The sequence below is a fragment of the Lonchura striata genome, chromosome 1 (assembly GCF_046129695.1).
Source record: "Lonchura striata isolate bLonStr1 chromosome 1, bLonStr1.mat, whole genome shotgun sequence".
NCBI classification, from domain to species: domain Eukaryota; kingdom Metazoa; phylum Chordata; class Aves; order Passeriformes; family Estrildidae; genus Lonchura; species Lonchura striata.
Window position 1 is genome coordinate 19,452,852 of NC_134603.1, and position 22,748 is coordinate 19,475,599.

The following is a 22,748-nucleotide window of genomic DNA, read 5'->3' on the forward strand; positions in this document are numbered from 1 at the left end:
AGGCTGAAGTTTCAGCACGCTGTGTTGAACGCCTGCCCTCCTGTGGCCGCAGTTTCTCTTTATCTGAAGCTGAGACTTGCCAGGAGCATGTGGCTTGTTACAGAACCAAACGGATATCCCCTATGTACAGGTACTTTACAAAGTTAAAAAGAATGCATTAATTAAGTACAAAGCACCATCCACAGCCCCTTTAGAGGATGTGGGGAAGAGAAGGCTCCAGGGACACATTAAAGCAGCATTCCAGTGTCTAAAGGGAGCCTAGAAGAAAGCTGGAGAGAGACAATCTACAAGGGCCCGAATTGGTAAAACAAGGTGTAAAGAGTTTAAACTGAAAGAATGTAGGTTTAGATTAGATATTAGGAAGAAATTCTTCACTGTGAGGATGCTGAGGAACTGTCATAGAATGCCCAGAGAAGTTGTAGATGCCACATCCTTGCAAGGGTTCAAGGCCAGGTTGGATGGGCTCTGAACAACCTGGTCTAGTGGAAGGTGTCCTTGCCCACAGCATGGGGATTGTAGCAAGATGATCTTTAATGTCCCTTTGGATGCCACATCTGCTCACCCAAAGCATTCTATAATTCCATGATTCTGTGATTCTATGTTAAGGTGTTTCCTTGACCAGATTATTTGACATGAATCCCCTTAGAGCAGGAGATATGTTGGAAGATCCTTTCATTAAAAACTGGAACTGTGCTTTTATAAAGTGATAGACTGTCAGTCATATGACTCCAGGAAAGCCATGTCAGCTCAGAATCACTAAATAATTTTTAATAATATCACTTTGTTGGTTCCTTCATCAGGTGCTTTATCAGGTCTGCAACATCTCCACCTCACTATAAAGATGGTCACACTGGTTTCAGCATTCTTCAACAACAAAAGCAGATGACATCCCTCTCTCCATTCACAACTAATAGCTTTGCAAATGGGGTATTGTTCAAGTTGTTGTACTCCAACTCCAGTCAGAGCATCCTGCTACAGTTGTGTTCAGAAACTCCCAATAGCCAGCAATCAGGTTGGGACCTTTAAATAATGAACAACAATGATGAGGACCCTGCTGTATAAATCAATCACCAAAGGTGTGACAATATGGATTATTTCATGTTGCAGAACACACCAGGAATTCAAATACACATAGCTCTACCTTGGCTTCAAGCCCCTTTGGGAATATATTTGTTCTGTAATTCCTTCTTGGTTGAGTTCTCCCATAATAATAATAACTGGGGCATTTACTCTATGAGCCAAATCTGAACTTGGCTTGGCAGACCTTCACCAGCAATGAATGGATTTTGAGCTGGCAGGATTTTGAACCCCTAGCCCTAGTCCCAAATCCACCCATTTTTAGAGACATCCATATTCAGGGGAAATCACTGGTTTAACAGTAGTTCATGAAAGGGTTAGGCTTGTGCAGTGCATCAAAATGTAGTTCAACAGAGCCTTGCTGTTATAGAAAAGGCAACCTGTAAGCCTTGCATGTACAAACAGGAAGATGGACTACAAGGTGCATAGAGTCAACCTTTTCAATCCTCCCAATATTGATACAAACCTCAGATGCTTAACTCTGAATAGTATAATGCAGGCCATTAAAAAAGTTTAAGGGGAAATGGGGAGAATCCAAGTGGAAGGAAAAGGGACTATCAAAAATGTTAAAATGCTTTTTTCATCCAACATTGAATCATCAGGTTTACTTAGCTTTAAAAGAGAAGAATGATGGGAACAGGTTAACAAATACACAAAAGTTACTTTGATATGGAAGGTAGTAAATTTTTCCTACATGTCCATGGCAAATAGGATGGAAAGAAAATGGCATGAATTGCGCCAAGAATTGATAAATATTAAGAAAACCTTTCTAATGTTGAAGACACTGGACTAGATTGGCAATAGATGTCACAGTGTTTTGAGCACTGATATCCTGAAAGATCTCTTAGGCAAGTTTCTCTTAGGTATAGGATAGAAAGTGGATCTATTCTGGGACAACAAGGATGGATGAGACAAGCTCCAGTGAGGTCACCTATCCCCACAATTCTGCACTTGAATGGAAAACTTGCTGTTGGGGCAGAAGCCCTCTCCCATTCTGTCTGAGGCTGCACCTCCCACACGCAGCACAGATCATCCCTCTTTGGGTAGCCTTCTGGGAACCTTTTAACATGCTGAATCTGGAGCTAAAAAAAAAAAAAAAAAGGAACAGTTATGTTTAAAATCAGTGCTTCAAATCAAAAATAACCCATAGAATTCTCTGTCATCTTTCTCCTAGAATAACCAAAGCCAAATTTATGAAGTCAGGTTGGAAAGCAACATCAAAGAGCATTGGTAACTTTGACAAAACCTGCCAAAGAACACGCTTGTGCAATTTCCATACCACATCTATGCCTTTGAAACTTGAAGGAAGAGAATCAGGAAATAAATAAGTCCAAACTAGAAAAAGTTACCTTGGCACAGCCTCTTTTAATGAAAATGTAAGGCTTGAAGCAGAGAATTAAAATCAGGCAGATGTTTTTTTTTCTGTTCAGAAAACTACTCACAACATCTCACATAGAGGTTATCTGCAAAGCTCCAATAAGATATATTAGTGCTGTGATATAGTGTTTGAATTTTGGCAGGATTTGACAGACATTTAGTCAACCCACAAGTTCATACACTGCTGTGAAAACAGCCTATGTAGGGTTCATGGCAGTAGTCACACAGCTCTTCTGCCTGCACCTCCGCCATGTCCACTTCTCAGCTCCAAAGGCATTTACAATATGTTTGTAAGCAGAAAATATTTATTCCTTGAAGAGTAAAAAAATAAATCACATAAAATCACATAAAATGTTCTACCTAACACTTTTCCACTTACAAAATACTTCCAACTTTGCTATACATAACTGGAAAAAAATCCAACTCTCATTTTTCTAAGGATGTACAAATCCAGACCTGAATTTACTATTGTCAAGATGAAAACAAGAAAAAGATAAATAAGAAGTTAAAAACATTGTGGTGCTCACACAGATCATTCTCTAACCAGTCTTCCTTCCTTCAAGTCAACATGTTTTTCCTAGTACCAAGTACTCAATCATATTCTTGCATTTTTCAAGTCAGTTAGGCACACTAAGTGACTACAAAACACATCTAACAAAATAGTACAAATACTAGCCCATGAAGACTCTCTTTTCTGCCTTGTATTTTGCACTTACTGTAGACGTCTTCAGTTTCCTGAAAAACATTCACAGCTTTATTTCCTGGGTGTTCAACTGGTGCTCAACTGACACAAGTGCCACTGAAAACTGGGAAGTAAATTCTCCAACCAATTGGCTGTGTTAGAAAGTTAATTTTACTTTATTAGTGGTGCAGATGCATGGGGATTTCTCCCCAAAACATTCCTGAAAAGCAGCCTAACAGGTCAGGTTATGTTCATGAAACTAAAATATCCCATTTCTATTCATTACATGTCCTGAATACATATATGGGAACTTATTGGATATGAGTAGGGGTCTTTTGAGGGTTGTGGGTGGTCATTTGGTGGTCAAAATTCCCTATTATGGCTGATCTTTTATCTTCTTTTTTTGAGAGTATCTTTTGATTTATCTTCTGTTTTTTTGAGAGTATCTCAAATATGCAGTCAGGCTATGATGCTCTTCTCTTACCATTCTTTACTCTGACACTCTATCTCTGCTCTCAAAACTAAGACATCTACTAGTACATATTAATCACAAATGTAAGTAAACAAGGAAGCATTAGTTGGCACAAGATTTATTAGTCCCAGATGTAGGGAGTTGACACGAGGTCACCTTAATCTCTAGCATTTGTACTAAGATCTGTATGGTACAAAGCTAAGCACTGACCATGAATACAGGGATCGTGCACTGTTGTGCTAAAGTTACAAGAAATTTATGACATCTTCCCCCACTGCTGCATAGACTCCTTAAAGAAATACACAAGTTTGGTAACACAAGTTTGGTAACACATGTTCGAGAATCATTATCAATGTCTTTAATTTTTCTAAGTACATCTGTGAAAAGTGATTAAAATGATCCATACTGAACCTTCATTTCTCAGAATGGCAAATGTGCACCATGCTGCCTAGGAGGGCATTGGGAACTTAGTTTATTTTAAGTGAAGTGGGTTAGGGAGCACTTAGGACAATCAGACCCACTAGCAGGTCTTAAGGGAGCATAACTTCAATCCTACGTCTGACAATGAATACCCAGCAGAGCTGGGCTGGTGACTAATTCCATCAGCTGAATCCAGAAGATATATTTTTGAGCCTGAAATATTAGATAAATTAATAATTCTTTTTTTAAAGATTCATCTAGAATTTAAAGAAAATATAAATCTCTCCTACAGAGAATGCTAATCCAATGAACTATTAAATTAGTCTGACAGTAGATCATTATGCTTCTGTTATGCTTCCTTCTCCATAACATGTAAATAGAGAAGAGCTATTAACATTAAGTTTCTTGATAGGCTTCTCTAGTTTGTTAACTCTAGTTGTCTTTGTTTCTTCTCTATGTACTTGTATTGAGCTAAATAACTTTTTGAGCAGTCAGTAAAGAAATGGAAATAAAGATACACTGTAGTGATACATCACTATTACTGTTCCCCAGAAAGAACAGGAAGAATCTTGTATAACACCAGTTTGCCATGGGATCCCTATACTATAAAATCTCATATTCTTAGGTGTAATTATGATAAAGTTGACTGTTGTCAAATCATAGTGAACATGCTGCACAAATTATGTAAGTTGTCTTCATTCTCCTGAAAATACTTTGTAACAGTGTTTGCTTATGCTCTGTCTCACAACAAAAGCAAGTTACTATGCTATGGACCTTGAGATCCTTCCCACTGGGTCTGATTGTGCCTCATCCTATTTCCTAGCTTAGGTCAAAATTATTTCTCAGTAAGAAAGTCCCACTGTGAAATACTCCTTTAGTTCCTCTCTCAGACACTGTATTTCCTTAAGCATATATTGTACACATGTAGGAAAAAAAAAAAAAAAACACAATAATTTTCTTGCTTCCTTGTTTTAAATAATTAATTGAATTTAGATTTAAATATCTTCAAAGCTTCAAAAGTACATGCACAGAAAGCAGAACAGGCAAAGTTAAGATCCTGAAGGGAGGACTTACAAGAGCAGAAACTTTAGCTGTTTGGTTTGTACACATTTCAATATTCTAAATTGAGAAAAATTCATTCTTCATTTAGTGTTTGACAAGAGACAAGAGAAAAATAAGAGGGAAAGTGTGCCTGTGAATGCCTTTAATAAAAGTATGGTACGGTCTGTTCAAAACAATTGTTTCAAAATCCACACTGCACTACAAACATGTGTCAGACTCTCCTCTATCTGAGGATCTAACTTGTCATACTCAAGCAAGTTTTTTTAGTATTTTCCAGTTTTGCTATCTGTAGTGACTCCATAATTTTATTTCTGTGTTTATTAAAACAATGCAAGGAAGTTATTAATTTCAGGTTTATTATGTATTTTTGCTGTCGTCCTTTTACTTTCCCAGGGTATATGTAAAAGCAAAGGAAGATGTCTAGATAGGTGGCTAAGATGTTTTAAAACGATGGCAATCAGAATGTGATTGAGAAGGATAAGGCATTGTTTTATATAAGGCAACAATATCAACATGCACTTTTTCTGGTATGTTTTTATTCTAGTCACAGTGGGGCATCTGCTCAAAATCCCTTTCTCATGGGTTTACAACTTGGATTGAAAAAAGACTTTTTTCCCCCTGATGTTGGTAAAATTTTTCCCAGCATCACAGCAAATAAACTTAAAAGGGGATTATTGATAATATCCTCTTAATAGAAGCAGGCAGGTGAATATGGTACACTGTAATCCAAACAGTTGTATTAACACAATTTTTCCAATTCTTAGTACTTTTGCTGAAGCCACATTACAGTAAAGCTCTGAGGCATGTGCTTAGCTTAAGCATATGGCCAGTGATTATTTTTCTGGACTCACTTAAGTACTGTCCAACCTATATTTTATTTCTGGGGGGTGGAAGATGCTTGAAGTTTGCACTGATTAGACAGAGCTGTTGTAAAAATGTGCAGCTCCCACAGTGCTCATCCTGGCAGTCCAAGAGGACTGGGAGTTTTGTGCTGACCCTCAGTCTTTTCCACACAGGGGAATACATTGCTTTTCCCTGGTTGCAGAGCTGGGGATTTCATGGCAAGAAGAGCCCTGCAGGCTGTGTGTATTAGCAGACCTGAGACAGTTTCCCAATTCCCAAGACTGTTCTCACAGCCTGTGTGTATATTGCTGTAGGTATTCACATACCCACTGTATCTCCCAGGTGAGAGCTAAGCTTATCCCAAGCAGAAATCAGTGTGGACTAGACAGGCTAGAAGATGTGAGGTCTGAAAAGGCAAATTTACATGCAGTGGATTTCTTGTCCATAGGCATTTTACAGTTTTTTCCTCAAAAACTGATGACTGTGTATACTTGTTCTGTAGAGATACTAAACCTACATGGGTTGCATTTAAAGGAAATCTCCCAAACCTTACAAACTACATATCCAGTTTCTGTAGTTCCCAGTGGAAAAAGCTGTTCTTGAAGATAGGTGGTTTTTCCCACCTTTATCTCTATTCCATGTAAAGGAATAATTTAATCATTAGTGGAAAGGAATGAGAAAAAAAATCAGCAAAAATGACAACCACAGCCTAGACTGGATCATCAGATTTTCATACCTTTTATGTACCTTTTATGTCCAATGAGATGCATATGTTGCCATCCTGTCACTGATCTCTGTACCTCCCTGCACTTTCAGACAGTGGCTCACGTCAGCACATCACCCACATCACCTGGGCACTGCCAGGGTGTCTGCAGCAGCCAGGCAGGACCCCTGAGCTCATTCCTGAGCTCTGGTCTCCCACAGAAGCTCAGGGTTTGCTGCCAGCAGGCTGCAAGGCCAGCAATAGTCAGATTTTTCATTTAAATTTTGGCACCATCTGAAGCAATTTCTGTTACTTCCAAGGACTGTTGCCATTGTATTAAAAACAGTAAATTTGCTGCTGAGTTACTTACTGCCCAGAAAATCCAGCTGAAACCTGCTACTGCCAAATCTGAGGATTCGATATTGGGCCAGGGACTTTAAATAGCTTCTGCTACTGAGGATTTTCTGCTGTCTATGCTGTCTAAAAAAAAAAAAAAATCCTTTAAAAAAAAAGAATTGATAAAACCTCAGTTTGAGGGATTGGACATGGACTGTTAGAAACTGAAAATTTCCACTTCTGTTGTGGTTACAAACTATCCAGGGTTTTTTTTGACTGAATTATCTAGGTTTTTTAAGTCTAGGTTTGGTTGTCCAGGGTCCAGGATAAAGAGTTCAAAACCAAACAAAACCCCTAATGTTGATTTCTTAAATGAAGCAGTGGAAAAGCCCTGTTTAGGCAGGTTGGCTGCCTTTGTATACACCACAATTACTGAGGGTGCTCATCATCATTGTCTTGACTCTACTCCTGCATCTAAGTGTCACGTTTAATTGCAGTATGGAGTCTTTTAACAACAGGATCCAATTCTGGCATTTTACATTTCCTGTAGGGCAGCTCAAGCTGCCAAAAGAAAACCTGCCACCATCCCTCTCTCTTATCTTTCTTCCATGTTTGTCCCATACATCTATGTAAAGAGAGAGTGCAGGAGGTACCTAAGGTGAAAGGTATCTTTTATTTTTCCAGGGTTTTTTCCTTTTTTCATTTTTTAATCTCATCTGCCATGTAGATAGGCGCAGTGACTGCAACAGTGCACAGGAATCTGTGAGCCAGCCAGGAAACTGCTGGCTGTGATCAGGCCCAAACACAGAGGATGCACTGGCAGATACTCAATGTGAACTCTCCTGCATGCCACAGTCTGAATTTATGATGCACTCTGCTGTGTAGCTATAACCTTAGCAACAGCAACCACTGTACAATGAGCAGGAGTTAGTTGCTGCTGACAGTTTGAAGGAGCCCTCCCTTATGGGCAATTTGTGCAGAAAATGACAGGAATTGTAATGATTTCATCTGAAACCATAGCAAAGGCTGCAGTATTTTCTCATCAAATTCAGTAATTCTAGCAATGCAATGAACTGGCAAATCAAGTGCTACCCAGCTTTATAATCACATGCTGCTTGGAAAACTCCTCTCCTCTCCTCTCCTCTCCTCTCCTCTCCTCTCCTCTCCTCTCCTCTCCTCTCCTCTCCTCTCCTCTCCTCTCCTCTCCTCTCCTCTCCTCTCCTCTCCTCTCCTCTCCTCTCCTCTCCTCTCCTCTCCTCTCCTCTCCTCTCCTCTCCTCTCCTCTCCTCTCCTCTCCTCTCCTCTCCTCTCCTCTCCTCTCCTCTCCTCTCCTCTCCTCTCCTCTCCTCTCCTCTCCTCTCCTCTCCTCTCCCTCTTTCTTTCTTTGTGTTTACTTTTTCTCCCAGAAGAACTTTCTTTGATCTGTGTAATCTCTTTCAGATGACAATTTATTTCCCCATATTTTTGGGGCAACTTTAAGGAATATGCTCTAGGTTGTTTCTGGAAAGGAGTAAATTAATGAACAGATTGAAATAGGTTTTGTGAGCTTTCTTCCTTCATGATGTTGAACACCTTTTTTTTATAAATCCAACACTAACATCTGTGTTAGAAAATATTTAGTTTGCAAAGAGGTTCAAGGCAAGTGTTGTGCATATTCATACAAATATATAATTGCATATGCAGTCATGCTGGGAATTTCCTCAAATTCAGCACTGAGAGACTTGCCATAGTTTGTTGTTGCCTTTGTTGCAGTATTTGACATTCAAAAAACATTCAACCTGTAAGGGGCTCAGTAGATTTTTATTTTAAATACCTTGTGTGCTGAAACAGTAAATTCTAAAAATAGTGAAATCTAAGAGGAATATTTATATACTTGATGGGGAGACTACAAATGATAAGTAGACTTCATGACTTGCTATGTAGGAAGATAATGGCTGTCAGTGTAGAAGCAAAGGAGGTTATCATGGCCCCACTGACTCTCCAAGTTAAATTATATCATGTAAATGACAGAAAACACATTGAGGATATTTGCAGTAATTAATTTTAGATTTGATTGGCTACTGATCTGATCAATTTTACTTTAATAAACATAAAAATAATAACAATGTTAAATAATTTTAAAAATTAATTTTTTTTTAGAGGTTTTTCTTGCTATCTGTAATGGCCAAAAATCCTTTTATCTGCTGTTTCTAGATGTTATTGAGTTGTTTCTTAAACTGTATTCACCAACAGCATTCTGTGTCCCAATGGCATTGCTTAAAAACAATGCAAACTTTGCATTTTAATTACTATGTGCATCCTATTGACCTCCTATCTACTTTATGCCAGCTTCATTAATAACTGATGACCAAGTTGCTCATCAAATTCAGCAATGAGCTGCTTCAGTTTCTGAAATGAAATTAGGGGGTTTTTTTTCTAGGTTTTGGTGCAAAAGCTATTTCAAATGCATGAGAGAAAGCAAATTGGAAGAATGTGTCTTCATGAAGAAGAAATTTACTTGTCAGGTTGTGACTGTGTGTAAATTGGACCACTGTAGTCTATGTCTGTCATATAAAATTTGATCTACTCACATTGACTTTTGCATTTTGTATGATGTGTCACCAGAAGTGAAACTTCAACCTGGAGACTAAATCTTATGCTTGGCTTGTGTCATAGGCCAGAATCTTTATTGCTGCATTTGTAGCTGTCAAACTGGTCTCAGTTTCTCCTCTGGAAAGCTGTCAGAAAGTTGAAGAACTCCTTTCTAAGACTCCATGTGCTGGATTTCAGATGTGTATCTATCAGATTGCTCCTGGAGTCACCTGAACCCAGTGCTGTTCCAGAGGTTGGACACACTTTGCAGCCATGCTGTGCTCTGTCTTAGCCCAGGCTGCTGGCACAGCATGCTACATTACTCTCTCTACAATCTCTACAATCTATTTCACACTTTTGTGGTTTTTAGTTTACCTTGGAAATTTTGGAAGTTTTCTCCATGAATGAGGGTCAAATTCAGTGCTCCCCTGGGGGTCAGGACACCCCAGAGCAGACAGAGAAATATTCCCAGGGCCTGGGTTTCCACACTACTGGAACAAATGCTGTTTATTACCTTCATCGGTGACCTAGATGCAGGCACATCATGCACCTTCCACAAGTTTGCAGATGGTACAAAACTGGGAGGAGTGGTTGACCAGCAGATGACTCTGCTGCCATTCAGAGGGATCTGGACAGGCTGGAGGAATGGACAAAGATGAGCCTCATGAAGTCCAACAAAGAGAAACACAAAATCCTTTTCATGGGAAGAAATAACCCTAGTGCATGTGCCAGCCCATGCTGGAGGCTGACCATATGGAAATCAGCTTGGCAGAGAAGAACCTGAATGTCCTGATGGACAAGTTGACAGCAGTAATCCTTGCAGCCAAGAAGAGTGATCCTTCACAACTGTTCTGACCTGGGGGGAAACATCTGGATTCTGGATGTTGTATTGGGCTCCCCAGTACATGAGAGCACATGGATATACTGGAGTGACTTCAGCAAAGGACCACAAGGATGATTAAGGGACTGGACTGTACAAAGAAAGGCTAAGAGCTTGGGATGTCCAAAGAAGGCTCAGACACAGATTTATCAACATTTAAACCCAGATAATGAGGAGAGTAAAGGAGTCAGAGCCTCACTCTACTCAGGGGCACTCAGTGACATGACCAGAAGTAATGGACACAAAGTGAAGCACAGAAAATTCCATCCAAATACACAAAACCACTTTTGCACTGTGAGGGTGATGGAGCACTGCAATAGTTTGCCCAGAGAGACAGTAGAGTCTCCATCCTGAGAGACAATATAAAAACAACTGGGTGTGGCCCTGAGCAACCTGCTCTGCTCTGTTTGAGCAGGGGCTGGACCAGACAAATTCTAGAGGTGCTCACCAGCCTCAGCCGTGATTCCATGAAGATGCAAGGCAAGTACAGTCCTGCAGGCATGAAGACAGCACCTAGATTTCCCCTTTAAAATAATACTGAATCACTCCAAACTCCATGATGTAAATGAAACCTAAGGGTTTCAGCAAGACAGCTTACCTGAGATGTTAATGTTTTGACAAGAATGTGACGAGAAGGGTAGGAACATGGTATAAAATAAATTTAAAGTCTGACAACTTACAGAAGTTATTTAAATATTTTATGAACTTTTAAACACTCAGCATATATGTATGCTAGAGTGTTAATTTTAATTGTTTTAATAAGTTGTTAATATTTTCTCTTTAATTTCTAATTTACTGTAGACACATAATTTTTCATAAGTCTGGCCAGCTAGTAAAAAAAAAAAAAGAACCTTGCTTATGAATCACTACTAAAACAAGAGGTCTTGACATTATTAAGAAGGTAGGAGAAAAATATATGAGCTGATGGTGCCTGGAGTGAAAAAATAATCCCCCACATACAAGGTCTTTAGAAAAAGAACACAGATACACAGAATTTGACGTTATTAAATATAATGCATAAAAACTATTAAGAAAGTACTTCTTCATTGTCTTTTAAAAGACAGTCATTATAAATAAATTTAAAAATGCATCTGGAACAATGCAAAATATCAGTAGCGTATGATAAATATTTTCTTAGATATTTGAAATACATTTATTTTTTTCAGTTTATAAACTCACCTATCCACGTTTCTGTTTTGGTGATGTGTTAATGCTTAGTTGCACTGTAAATGTTCAAGCTTTTCAATTCAGCTCTGAACTCAACCTTGCTAGAACAATTTATCAGTACCATAAATATCCAGTATTATGGATACTATTGATGGAGATGTCCTTTTAATACTTTATAAGCTGTTATATGAACTGAAACCTTTATTTGCTTTTTGCAACATTTTATTGAGTTGCTTTCCAACCTAAACAATTCTCTGAAAACTTAGTTGCCTTTAAATTAAAAGTTAGGAGTGGCCAATGGGAAGAAACGTTTCATCCTTTTATATCATCTGTTACAAATAAGATACAAAGTGATAGAAAGTTGATTCTCCTTTAGCTTAAATCCATGTAACTCACATAGCTAACCAAAATACATAAAAACACCAATGGTATAATTTTATTGTGATTGTTCTGGTGATGTAATGTGTTTCATCTTCTCCTTATTAAGCCAAATAATTTAAATGTATCAAAATCTTTCATCAGGAAATCTATAGGTTTAATACTTAGAGGTGAAATGGATTAAAAATGTCAGCAAACAGGTTTTAGTTTTTATTGTATTTTTGAGGCATTTAGATTCCCTTGATGACAATAATTCCTAGAAAGATAAAAATGTTTTCCATTGGCAAAAGAGAAGTCACTATTGACTACAGTCTCTGCTTTGCTTTCCAGATCCTATCAGAGGTGCTGTGCTTACAAAATAACGTGGAAGATATTATGGCAGTTGTAATAGGTTAGGTATGATTCCAGTTACAGGATAAAAATTTTTTAAAGTTTCAATTTGAGACAGCAAGACACTGACATGAAAACTGAAGACATGAAGATGATGATCGATAGAGATGATGCCACTTTAAATGACAAAAGCAGAAAACCTCATAAAGCAACAAGAAAGGAATGGATGACCTTGTAAAAAGGCACAGATAATAATCTATAATCTATAATGCCAGCTGCAACTGGCAGTGTGGGTCTGCAATGTGCAAGAACAAGTACCATATATTTTCTGTGTAGGGGTAAGAAAGTGATTTGAACTGTAATTTCAAATTTCACACACAGGGAGTGAGTTATTGTAAATAATTTTAGGGCCCAATTCTTGAATGAACTTGAGAAAAAGGTTAAAATAGTTTTGAGAGGTGACATATAAAACAGTCTTAAATGTAACTGAGGATATTTACACAGAAAGATTTTATCAGCATCCTGCTAGCTTAAAAAACATAAAAGAGATGTGCAAATTTCTTAACAATCCAGAGAGAAAAAAAATATGATCTAGTCTACATTTTTGATCTCTTTAATCAGTGTAACAGGAGAGTAACCAGAATACTGTGGTTTGACTGCTGCTGAGCTTTTACCAGAATATAATGTTTTCAAAAATCCATGAAAAGATTATACTTGCATTTCTCCTTTGAATTTTCTTTGTGCACTTCTGCGTAAGGAACTTTAGGAAGTTTAGGAAGTTTAGGAACTACTACTTTCACTTGAATGTTTACTGCCCTTTCCCACGTATTCCAAAAGATATATTTGAGTCTCTTTCACTGCCAAAAGTATTGTTCAAATTTCTGGAGCTAAAGTAATTCTGTGTATTAATAACCAAGTTAACTGGAGGCAGTTAACATCTACTTTAGAAGCCAGCCAACATCTGAAACACTTCTAAGAATGGCTTGATTTTTTAATGACATTACTAGCTGGGAAAGACCAGTTGCTTGTGATATGATGAATACCAATGCTTGATTCTGTTAGCACATCATTCACTATTGTGTGTGTTAGCACATCATTCACTATTGTGTTGAGCTAGGTCAATAGCAGCACTGTCAGGAGATACATCCCAAAGAGGAAGAAGTATTTGCAATCTTTTCTTTGCTGCTTGATGGCCTGGCATGCCAGATTCCTTCCAAGAGTACCTGAGTGAGATAAGGAGGCAAAGAGAATTTTGGATGACAAGAGAACAGTCTGATGTAATCCACAGGTTGGGCATGACTTGGGTTAGGAAGATCCAAACGAAAAAGACATTTGCATAAGGCCTAGTTTTAAATTTTTCAATTATCAAGCTGACTTCTTCAGGTTAGAGGTGTGCATTGGCCACATATCTCCCTTAATGGACAAAATCCTTTGCTAAGATAAACACAGAAATTTCCAACTAAATCTTGGATTTTAGCCTTTAAAGGGCATTGCACAATAGAAATAAAACTACATCCATAAACTGAGGAGGAGGAGGTGGCGGGGTGGCGGGGTGGCAGGACCTCAATGGGGAAGACAAAGGCATATTTAATACTGAATCAGACCTGAAGTCTATTGGCTTTTAAACAGATTGGGTTTGAGATATCAAAATGCTTCTTTTCAACATGTTTGAAATTCAAATGAATATTTGAGTTGGAGAGGTATCATGACACTCTTGGCTGACTAGCACAGTAAGAGGTACAGACCTGTCCTAAAAATATGCCATAATTATGGAGTTTTATACTAATAATAAATAGTATATAATAATGACTGTTAACTACAAGGTCTCTCTCCAATGGCAAAATACACATATTTTCTTTTGAACTGTATGAATGTTTTACAGAATACTTACTTTCCACAAATGACCTTGCAACACATTGCCATGCCAGTCCTTTAATAATTTAGCTCAGCTGCTGAACCATAGCAGCAAAGGTTTCAAAGTGTATTGGTGCATTGTTTATGTTTGGTTACAAAAAACAAACAGGATCCAGCTGCAGTCTGCCAACACATGGCTTGGCCACCTGAATATTGGCTATGCCTGATTAACAGGCACACGTGGACACTGGGACTCATAAAAAAGAGCAGCAAATACTAGGGGAGAACATTTGCTGCATAAACCCCATCAAAATCTGCCTTTATAAAAGACCAAATGTAAACTGCTGTTATCCTGTTGAAATCCTCCCACAACCCAGTAGTTAGAATACCTACAAAACTGAAGATATTTTAGCTCTGCTTTTAGCTAGTTGCTAAAATAAGGATTTTTGCTTCCATCTGCCAGGAAGTTTATATTGATCAGATTGAATCACTTATGCAACATAAAGTCCTTGTGGGACTTCCCAGTGCAGCCTTTTGCAAGCACTTCCACAGCAGATTGTAAATCACACAATGGATAAATTCTCACAATGTACTGGTTGTCCAATTTGGATCTAATCCTAAAGAAATATACCCAAATTCACAGAAATACTGTGCACCTGTTTATCCACCCCGAGCATCCCTGCCACTGCTTGCAGATCCCACAGCTCTTGCCTTGCTTTCCTGTACTGCATTAGTAAATTAGTGATAGGGTTGTCCATGGATAGCAAAACATGGGCTGAACCCTGCCAGGCTCCTAATGGAAAGACTCTCAATTCAATTTTGTCCATAAATATAAACCACAGAGAATAATTCATTAAAAAAAAAAAAAAAAAGAAAGAAAAGTAACTGCCAAACAACTCTTGGAAGCTACTAAATGGCCCTTGCTTTTACAGCAAACATGATCCCAAATATCATTTATAAATAACTCTCAAACTGTGTCATAATTTAGCATTCATCCCACTTTTGAGGGGGATACACAACATGTAATTTCAAACCATGTGAGAATTATTGAGAGAGCTTTGCAATGTCTGAATAGTAACAACTTTTTTGCAGCCCTCTTTGGAGACACTACATTTGGTACATGAGCAGGCTCACTTGCACATCTGGTTTTATCATGATCAGAACTGATTCCTGCAACAAGAGCCTGCAAAGCCAGCAGCACTCCTACTGCAGCCAAAAACAGAGAAGCAGCTGTTTTCATATGTTCATGATGCAAATTACTCTTATTTTCCATCACAAAATCTGCAGCTTTTCATAGTTTTCCTCCAAAGAGATCTACTTATCTAAGTTATCTAAAATATTGTCTGTACTATACAAAGTGAAAAAAAAAAAAAAAGGAATTCTGTCTACATAATTCATATGCAAATAGTAGAAAACTTCTATCTGCTCCATAGATATAAATTGATATGTCTAAGACTATTTTAAAACTTTACAGATTTTCATTTATATATATGCTTAAGAATATGATCCCAGTCCTTGCTTTCCCATGGCAACAAAAATGGAATAATGAAATCCAGGCCTAATGGCACTCTAGATTTTCACTCCAGTAAACCTGAAGCTGCATGATTTGTCACTCATGCATTTATCTATATATGCTAAAGTGAGTAAACACCGCATAAAATATATTTTGTGCTTCCTCGGTCTTGGACAGATTAGCACAAATTAAATTTCACACTAATCTGCCCTTGGTCAGGAGTACTACATTAGGAGTGAGAGGGATTCAGCTAATTGTGAAGAATATTTTTCTCTAATAAAATGATCTGTGAATACAGCAAATATATTCTGGAGGGCTACCTTTACCAATATGGTCTATCAATACTGAATCAATAAATTATGAAGAAGAATATCTATATGAAGAAATATGTCATGTTTGTCAGTAATTTGTTCACCAAATTTGAAATAAGTTTTCTTCTCACTTAATATTTTCAGAAAGAGTGTTTAATATTAATCATTTAGGTTACACTTCTCAGTTATGTTTGACTGCCCAAGTCACATGGCATTTGAGTCACATAAGTCTGAAGAATACACTGAACTGCCAGAAGAGGGAAGTCCAGGATCAGAAGTTTGTTTCTCTGAGCAAATGTGCAACCTAACATCAGAATATGAAAACCCTACATAATACTACCCCTTTTTTAAAGCCAAATTGCTGAAACGGGATCATGATAGGAATTGAGGAGAAAGTAGCATGAATACTCAATGAGATAACTTCTGCAACTCCAATGTTATACTGATTGATTAAAAAATCTGGGTAATTGTCTAAAGAAAATGTTATCTTTCTTAAAAATAACCAACCAGTTCTGGTCAGCCCTGGTTTTGGCTGAAGGACAAATAAAAATGCATTAGCGCTGCATTAGCACTGGCCATGAAGGAGGGAGTGCTCTTTCTTTTGACTGATTAGAGATCCATGGGAAGCAACACTGTAAACACACAGGTGAGTTTTAATGCCCAGTTACCTGATTCTGATAAAGGTCTATGGATAGCTCAAGGGTGGTAGCAGCTAGACTTCTTGCTGCTGGAAGCAGTAGAGAAAAATATCCTGAATTTCACCACAGGGATGAAGGTCTGACTGATGTAAAAATCAGTATGTAAAACATGCCAAATACACTTGAGATTAAATACTTGGAAATATTTGTGCTAATTAGTAGGGAAAATTAGTAGGGAAATGATACTTCTCTTTGTAGACCTAACTTGTCAACAACAAAACTTCATGTTCATTTTTAAGTCAGGTTTCTTTTCTGGCTTTTGAGAAAGCATTACATAGTTAAAAACCAGGAATGGTGCCATGTAAAACACTGATAAATAAATGTTAACAACTCCCCCATTCTCTTCAAACAGAGAATTCTGTACAGTTTCTGAGTAAGCAAACACTATATATCCACAGAAAACACTGTAAACAATATAAGACATTACGAAATGTATTTACAATACTGTGAATAGCTTTAAACAAAAGCTGTTAAGACTTTAAATATCCAGTCTTTCCTCGTGCAGACTCCTCTGCAATGTAGCTGCTGAAGATTTAAACTTAATGCAATGCTTCAGTCTAACATTTACACTTCTGCTTTACCGCATTGATTGGAGCGCATCCTCCGCTCCCTCCTGCTGCGGTCCTTTCCCGCGGCCGCTGCGCTCCCGCAGCCGCGGGGCCGAGCCCGAGAGCTCCGGCAGGAGCATCCGCGCGAAGGTGGAGCTCCAGATAAACTTCATCAGGGAAGACCTCCACTGAGTCACGAGGTACAGAGAGAGACCCCCTCCTTGCTTTCCAGACTCCTCCGAGAGGAGTCTGGGCGTGGCTGGCTCCGGCCGTAACCCCGAGACTTTTTCACTGGTTTATATGTAAAGGATCGTAGAGGTGTGATTGAATCTTTATACAACCTTGTAACACAGAATAAAGGATGACAAACCAAACACATACATATTTATATAAAAATATATTTATACATATTTATATAAAAATAAACGATTTACTAAGAAAATTATTAGACTCAAATAACTTAGAATTCTTACCCTGTATATGTATGTATAACTACTTGTGTAGTATACTGCACAATTTTTGAAGCAATATTGAAGAAATTAGATTAAAACTAGCAAAAAACAAGTAAAGAATGCTGGTACTCATCCCATACCCATATGTGGGCAAATCTCTTTGCCTCAAGAAGTATCCCCACTTAAGACAGATGTCTCCAAACACACTGCAAGAAGGGATATGTTGGAAGTTAGAACCTGGGACTGGGCTTTTATAGACACTGTCATTCATATGTCTCCAAGCCTGCTGTGTCACATCAGCATCCTAAAATAATTTACCATTAGTATCACTTATTGGTTCCTTTACCAGGTATTTTATCAAGAACATTGATCTTCCTCAGAATGATTAACTTTGCAATTGAGGAGTCAGGCTGGTTCCAAAGGAGAATGACACCCCCTTCTCTGTTCACCACAGGTAGCCTGCTAAGCAGGATGCTGTTCGAGTTGTTTTAACTCCCACCCACAGGCAGAGTATCCTGCTACAGATTCTCAGACAAGTCTCAGCTATAAAGCATTCACTGGCCTTTTTTACACCTACATTGGTGATTCTTCTGCATTGCACAGGAGCCTGTCTTGCAGAGGATGACTGCAAGTGAACTGTGGGGGAACATCACACGGGGAAACACTGCTCCTCACCTTCAGGAACAGCTACTGCTTAGGAAAACTTACCATCCACTTCGGTTTGGTGCTTAGATCCTTCTCTATAATTTTCCCAGCTCAATATTATGTTCAGAAATATGGAGTCTCACCAATAAAACAGTGAGACACTGTTTTTGATCTTTCTTTTGCATTGAAGAAAGACAGAACAATAATTCAATGTAGGGTGTATTCACACTGGTTTTGCTTTTCATGCAGGGGGGCTGTTCCTTCTACCACTTCAGGAAGCATTCCAGCTCTGTTCCAGGAAATAAAACACAGGTCTAAAATAGCAGTCACTCATTTTAAGTACTTATCATAACATTTGCAGGAAAATCTGATTGCCTTCCAGTTGAACGGATCATATCATAAACCTCTCTGGGGAATGTCCCCTTTCAACCAGCAATAAAACTCTGTTATTGCTCATATTTTGATCCACAGAAGAGCCACCAAGATCCATTCACTGAAATTTTCTCTCTATTTCTTCATAAATGTACATCATTGCCAGTGTTTAGTATTTATCCATTAAAACTTTGTCCCTTCCCTTTTAAGGACAATATGGTATTATATTGATGTGTTAGACAAAGAGACTGCATGAGTTGGTCACATTTTTCAGCAGCAAGTTCTACTGAATTCACTAGATCATGCTGAGATGTAGCCTGGAATGCACATTACGGTAGTAATGGAGTGTGTATGCTTGATATCAAGTTTTCATGCTGAGCTGCACTGGTGTTAATCTAGTTTGATTACAAAGCCTAATGTAAATTCTTAGACAGATATTCTATTTTAGCTGAGAAACGAATGCTGACAGTTTACTGCAAGATGACAAATGAATGCTGACATTTTATTCTTACATGTTTATAAATCAGTTTAAAGGTTAAGAGTCATTAATGCGGGCAATCTGAAGAATCTATATACATAAACAAAATATTCATTTTTTGATAACTATGTATGTCCAATGTCATTCACAAAATATAGAAGTCAGATTAAAGAATGAAGGGAAAATTGCAAATTTATCAGTATTAGTTTATCTTTTAACTGGAAACTAAATTACCTGATTGATAGGCCTTCTGATCAAACCACAATGTAAAATCTGGGTTGTTTTTGTTTGTCATTTACTTTAAAAATAAAATATCTACACGACAGTTTGTAAAGAATAAAGGATTAACCCCTCCTTTCCCATATGACCAACAGAGATTAGAAGCATACTAGTAACTGTACCAATCTTCCAGGCACTCTTGCAAACAGATAATCTGTATGGTCTGTGCTAGAACACATCATAGGAATAATTTACATTCCTATTTTTATTACACATTGTCATGGTTTGATGCTGGCACGATGCCAATGCACCCATGAAAATACATTTTCCTCAAATGAGTGCTATGAGATGCGACCAGAAACAGAGCAGAGCAGGCTCAAACTTAAAAATAAAGAACTTTATTAACCTACAACTATAATAAAAGACATAGACTGAATTCAGAATGAAAACCTTCCAAAACATTCCTCCTCTGCCTCACCCAATTTCCACCAAAGCACAGTGAGACAAAACCCTGGATTCCCAATCAAGTTATCACCCTTCAGATAATCAATTCTCAGTTCATTGAGGGAGAGAGGAGTCTGTCTTGTACCATAGACTCCCCCAGGAAACACCATTGCAACCTCTTGTGTTTCTATGTCACACATGGCACGCCCCGGAAAAAATCTGCCATCATGACATCCTCCTTCCATGTACAGTGCTCTCACCACTGTGCATGGACTGAGACTGCTCATAGGACTCCTTTTAAGGATGCTTTGCTAAGGACCAAAAAACAGTTTATCATTTTTGGGACAACAGTCCTCCCCTGGAGCCAAGGGTCTTGAGAATAGAGATCTTCTTCTTCCTGAAGACAGAGGGCACCACCACATCCTCCTCAACTTTCCTCTGTTCACTCCACTCCTGCACATCCAATCACTGCAGCTGGTCACTCTCTTGGCTCAAACCATTGTATCCCCCTAACAATGCAGTCTGTGTTGCAGGAGAAATTGGTTTAGTCTCTGGCTATACAAGAAAAGTCCAGCCAAGTCCACTCCATCATCTCCTTCCACCTAGGGTTTCTTCTTCTAACATCTCAGCTCCCAGGCTGTCTCTCTTTCAGATCAAAGAGGACTGATGTTTCACAAAGCTTTCTTTGTCCAAGAAGGGGTTAAAAGTCTCAGGCTCCCAGGATGACTGAAATCTCGGCTGCCCAGAACTCCCACAGCTGGGCACCTACCCCCCCACTTATCTTTCTCCTCTGCTGGTGTACTGCCTGCACATGATATCAATTTTCCAGGTGGAACAGGCTCTCTCTCTCTCTGTCTCTCTCTGGGAGGAGAACAAAGACATCTCAGTTTTTCTCCACCCTTCCATCCAGCCCGGTTCCAGTCCCTTCACCCCCTGGCCTACCTCTCCCAGGCCACATGGCTTCCCCTTCTCCTTCAGCCTGTGGCTGGGCAGGGGAGCTCTGAACTCTTCACTGACCAGAACAAAACAAAAAGTTCCCCTGCTTTTAACCCCATGTTCTCAGAGGTGTGTCCATGACTTCAGTGGTCACACCAGGTGTCAAACCCAGGTGTTGGGTTTGACCCCAACTTCCTGGGAAAACGCACTTCCTTGTCAAACCAAGACACACATTTTCCTGATATTATCAGAACTAAGAAACAGTCATGGATTCCTGACCTATTTCCAAGAAAAGCTCTAAATAGTGCTCTGAGAGGAGCATAAATTCCAATAGTAGTTTTTAATGGCTGACGAGGGCTACCACTGGATAAGAAATGGAGCGTGGCAAGTAAAAATTATGGAATTTACTAAAACTCTGATGGAGACAGACAGTCTAGATGAGCATGCCCTATGCTCCATGTTAGACATATGTACCATGGAGGATATGAGCACCTTCTTCATCATATTCTGACATTTAAAAAATAATATAAAGAGGTTTCTCTGCAAAGGGGAATTCACGTCAACACCAACTATTAAAAATGTGAAGTGAGATTTGCTTTGTGAAATGCAAGACCAGAATCCTGGAGCAACTTGTGAACGTGAAAGCACAACAAGCTTCAAACCATTTATGACTGTTTTTCCTGGGTAAATGACCTACATGGCATACTTTCTCACATATAGTCCAGATCCCAGTTGTTTTCCAGATATGAATGAGATTTTCCTGATACAAATATGGTATTTTGTATATTTTGTTACCTATTAGCTAATGAATCAGACTTTATATGTATTTATATGAATCAGACTATATGTATTTGAATTGTGTATATGTATATATACATATGAAGCATTACCCTGAGTACTCATAAAACAGCTAATGTCAATGAAAGCTGAGAGCAGAATTTTTGAGTATTCTTTGACTGATTCTTTCAAACCATTTGCTTTGATTTCTCAACATTCTTGAATCACCTGAATCAAAATTGCTCAGAATTGGTCTTCTGAACACTCTCTGCTTGTTTTGTTTTATAAATAAGCACCTAAGGAAATTAATACCATTCAAATTCAGAAATCTATTTTATGTTAAATAGGAGACAGGCTGCTTGGTGTTTGTCAGAAAAGTCATTCCCAAAATTTCTAGTGCAGGATCTACTTCCCTTCCTCAGAGGAAAGTCAGAAAATGGAATCTGTAGCTCAGGTCTAAGAAACGTTCAGATGGAAAGTCACTGTTAAACCAAAACTTCTACTGTAAAACTTTCAAAGGTCTAAAAACAACAAAAAAATCCAGAGCATTGCTAAACTGAAATTCACTTTCAAATTCAGGACACTTCTCAGTGCCTTCTTCACAGCTCTTTTATACTTCTTCTCAAGATGCCAGCTGGCATTCAGACTGTTAGGAAAAGTTTAGGGGATGAGCTATTGACAGACAGTCAGTCTTGGTAAGTAAGGCTTTTCATTTTACCTCTACAAGGATGTAGTGTTTTTTTCTCAGGCAACTGCATGCAAGTAATTCAAATGCAATCCTTTTCCTGAACCCCAACAATAAAATATATATATTCTACTCTATGCTGAGCTTCACTTTGTCTGCCCACTGCACAAGCACCTGCTAAACATAATAAACACTTGCAGTGCAGGTATATCATTACATTTGTCTGGCACAATGGCTTGATCAAATTGACCTCTTGTTATTCAAAAGGCTGAACAGATATCTGGAACTGCATGGTGGCAGAATTGAGCTTTTTGTATTGAAAATATTTCAACCTTCTGAAAATTGTGACATAGACGATAGAACTGTCATCTGGACATGTTCGAAGTTTGTGTCTTGGTTTTTAATGATTATATTTAAATACTCTCCACTGAAATAAAACCAAAATATCATTCATCGAAGATAACTTTTAAGCTTAATGTTTAAACTAGATTATTTGTTCAGGGGGAAAACATTCACCA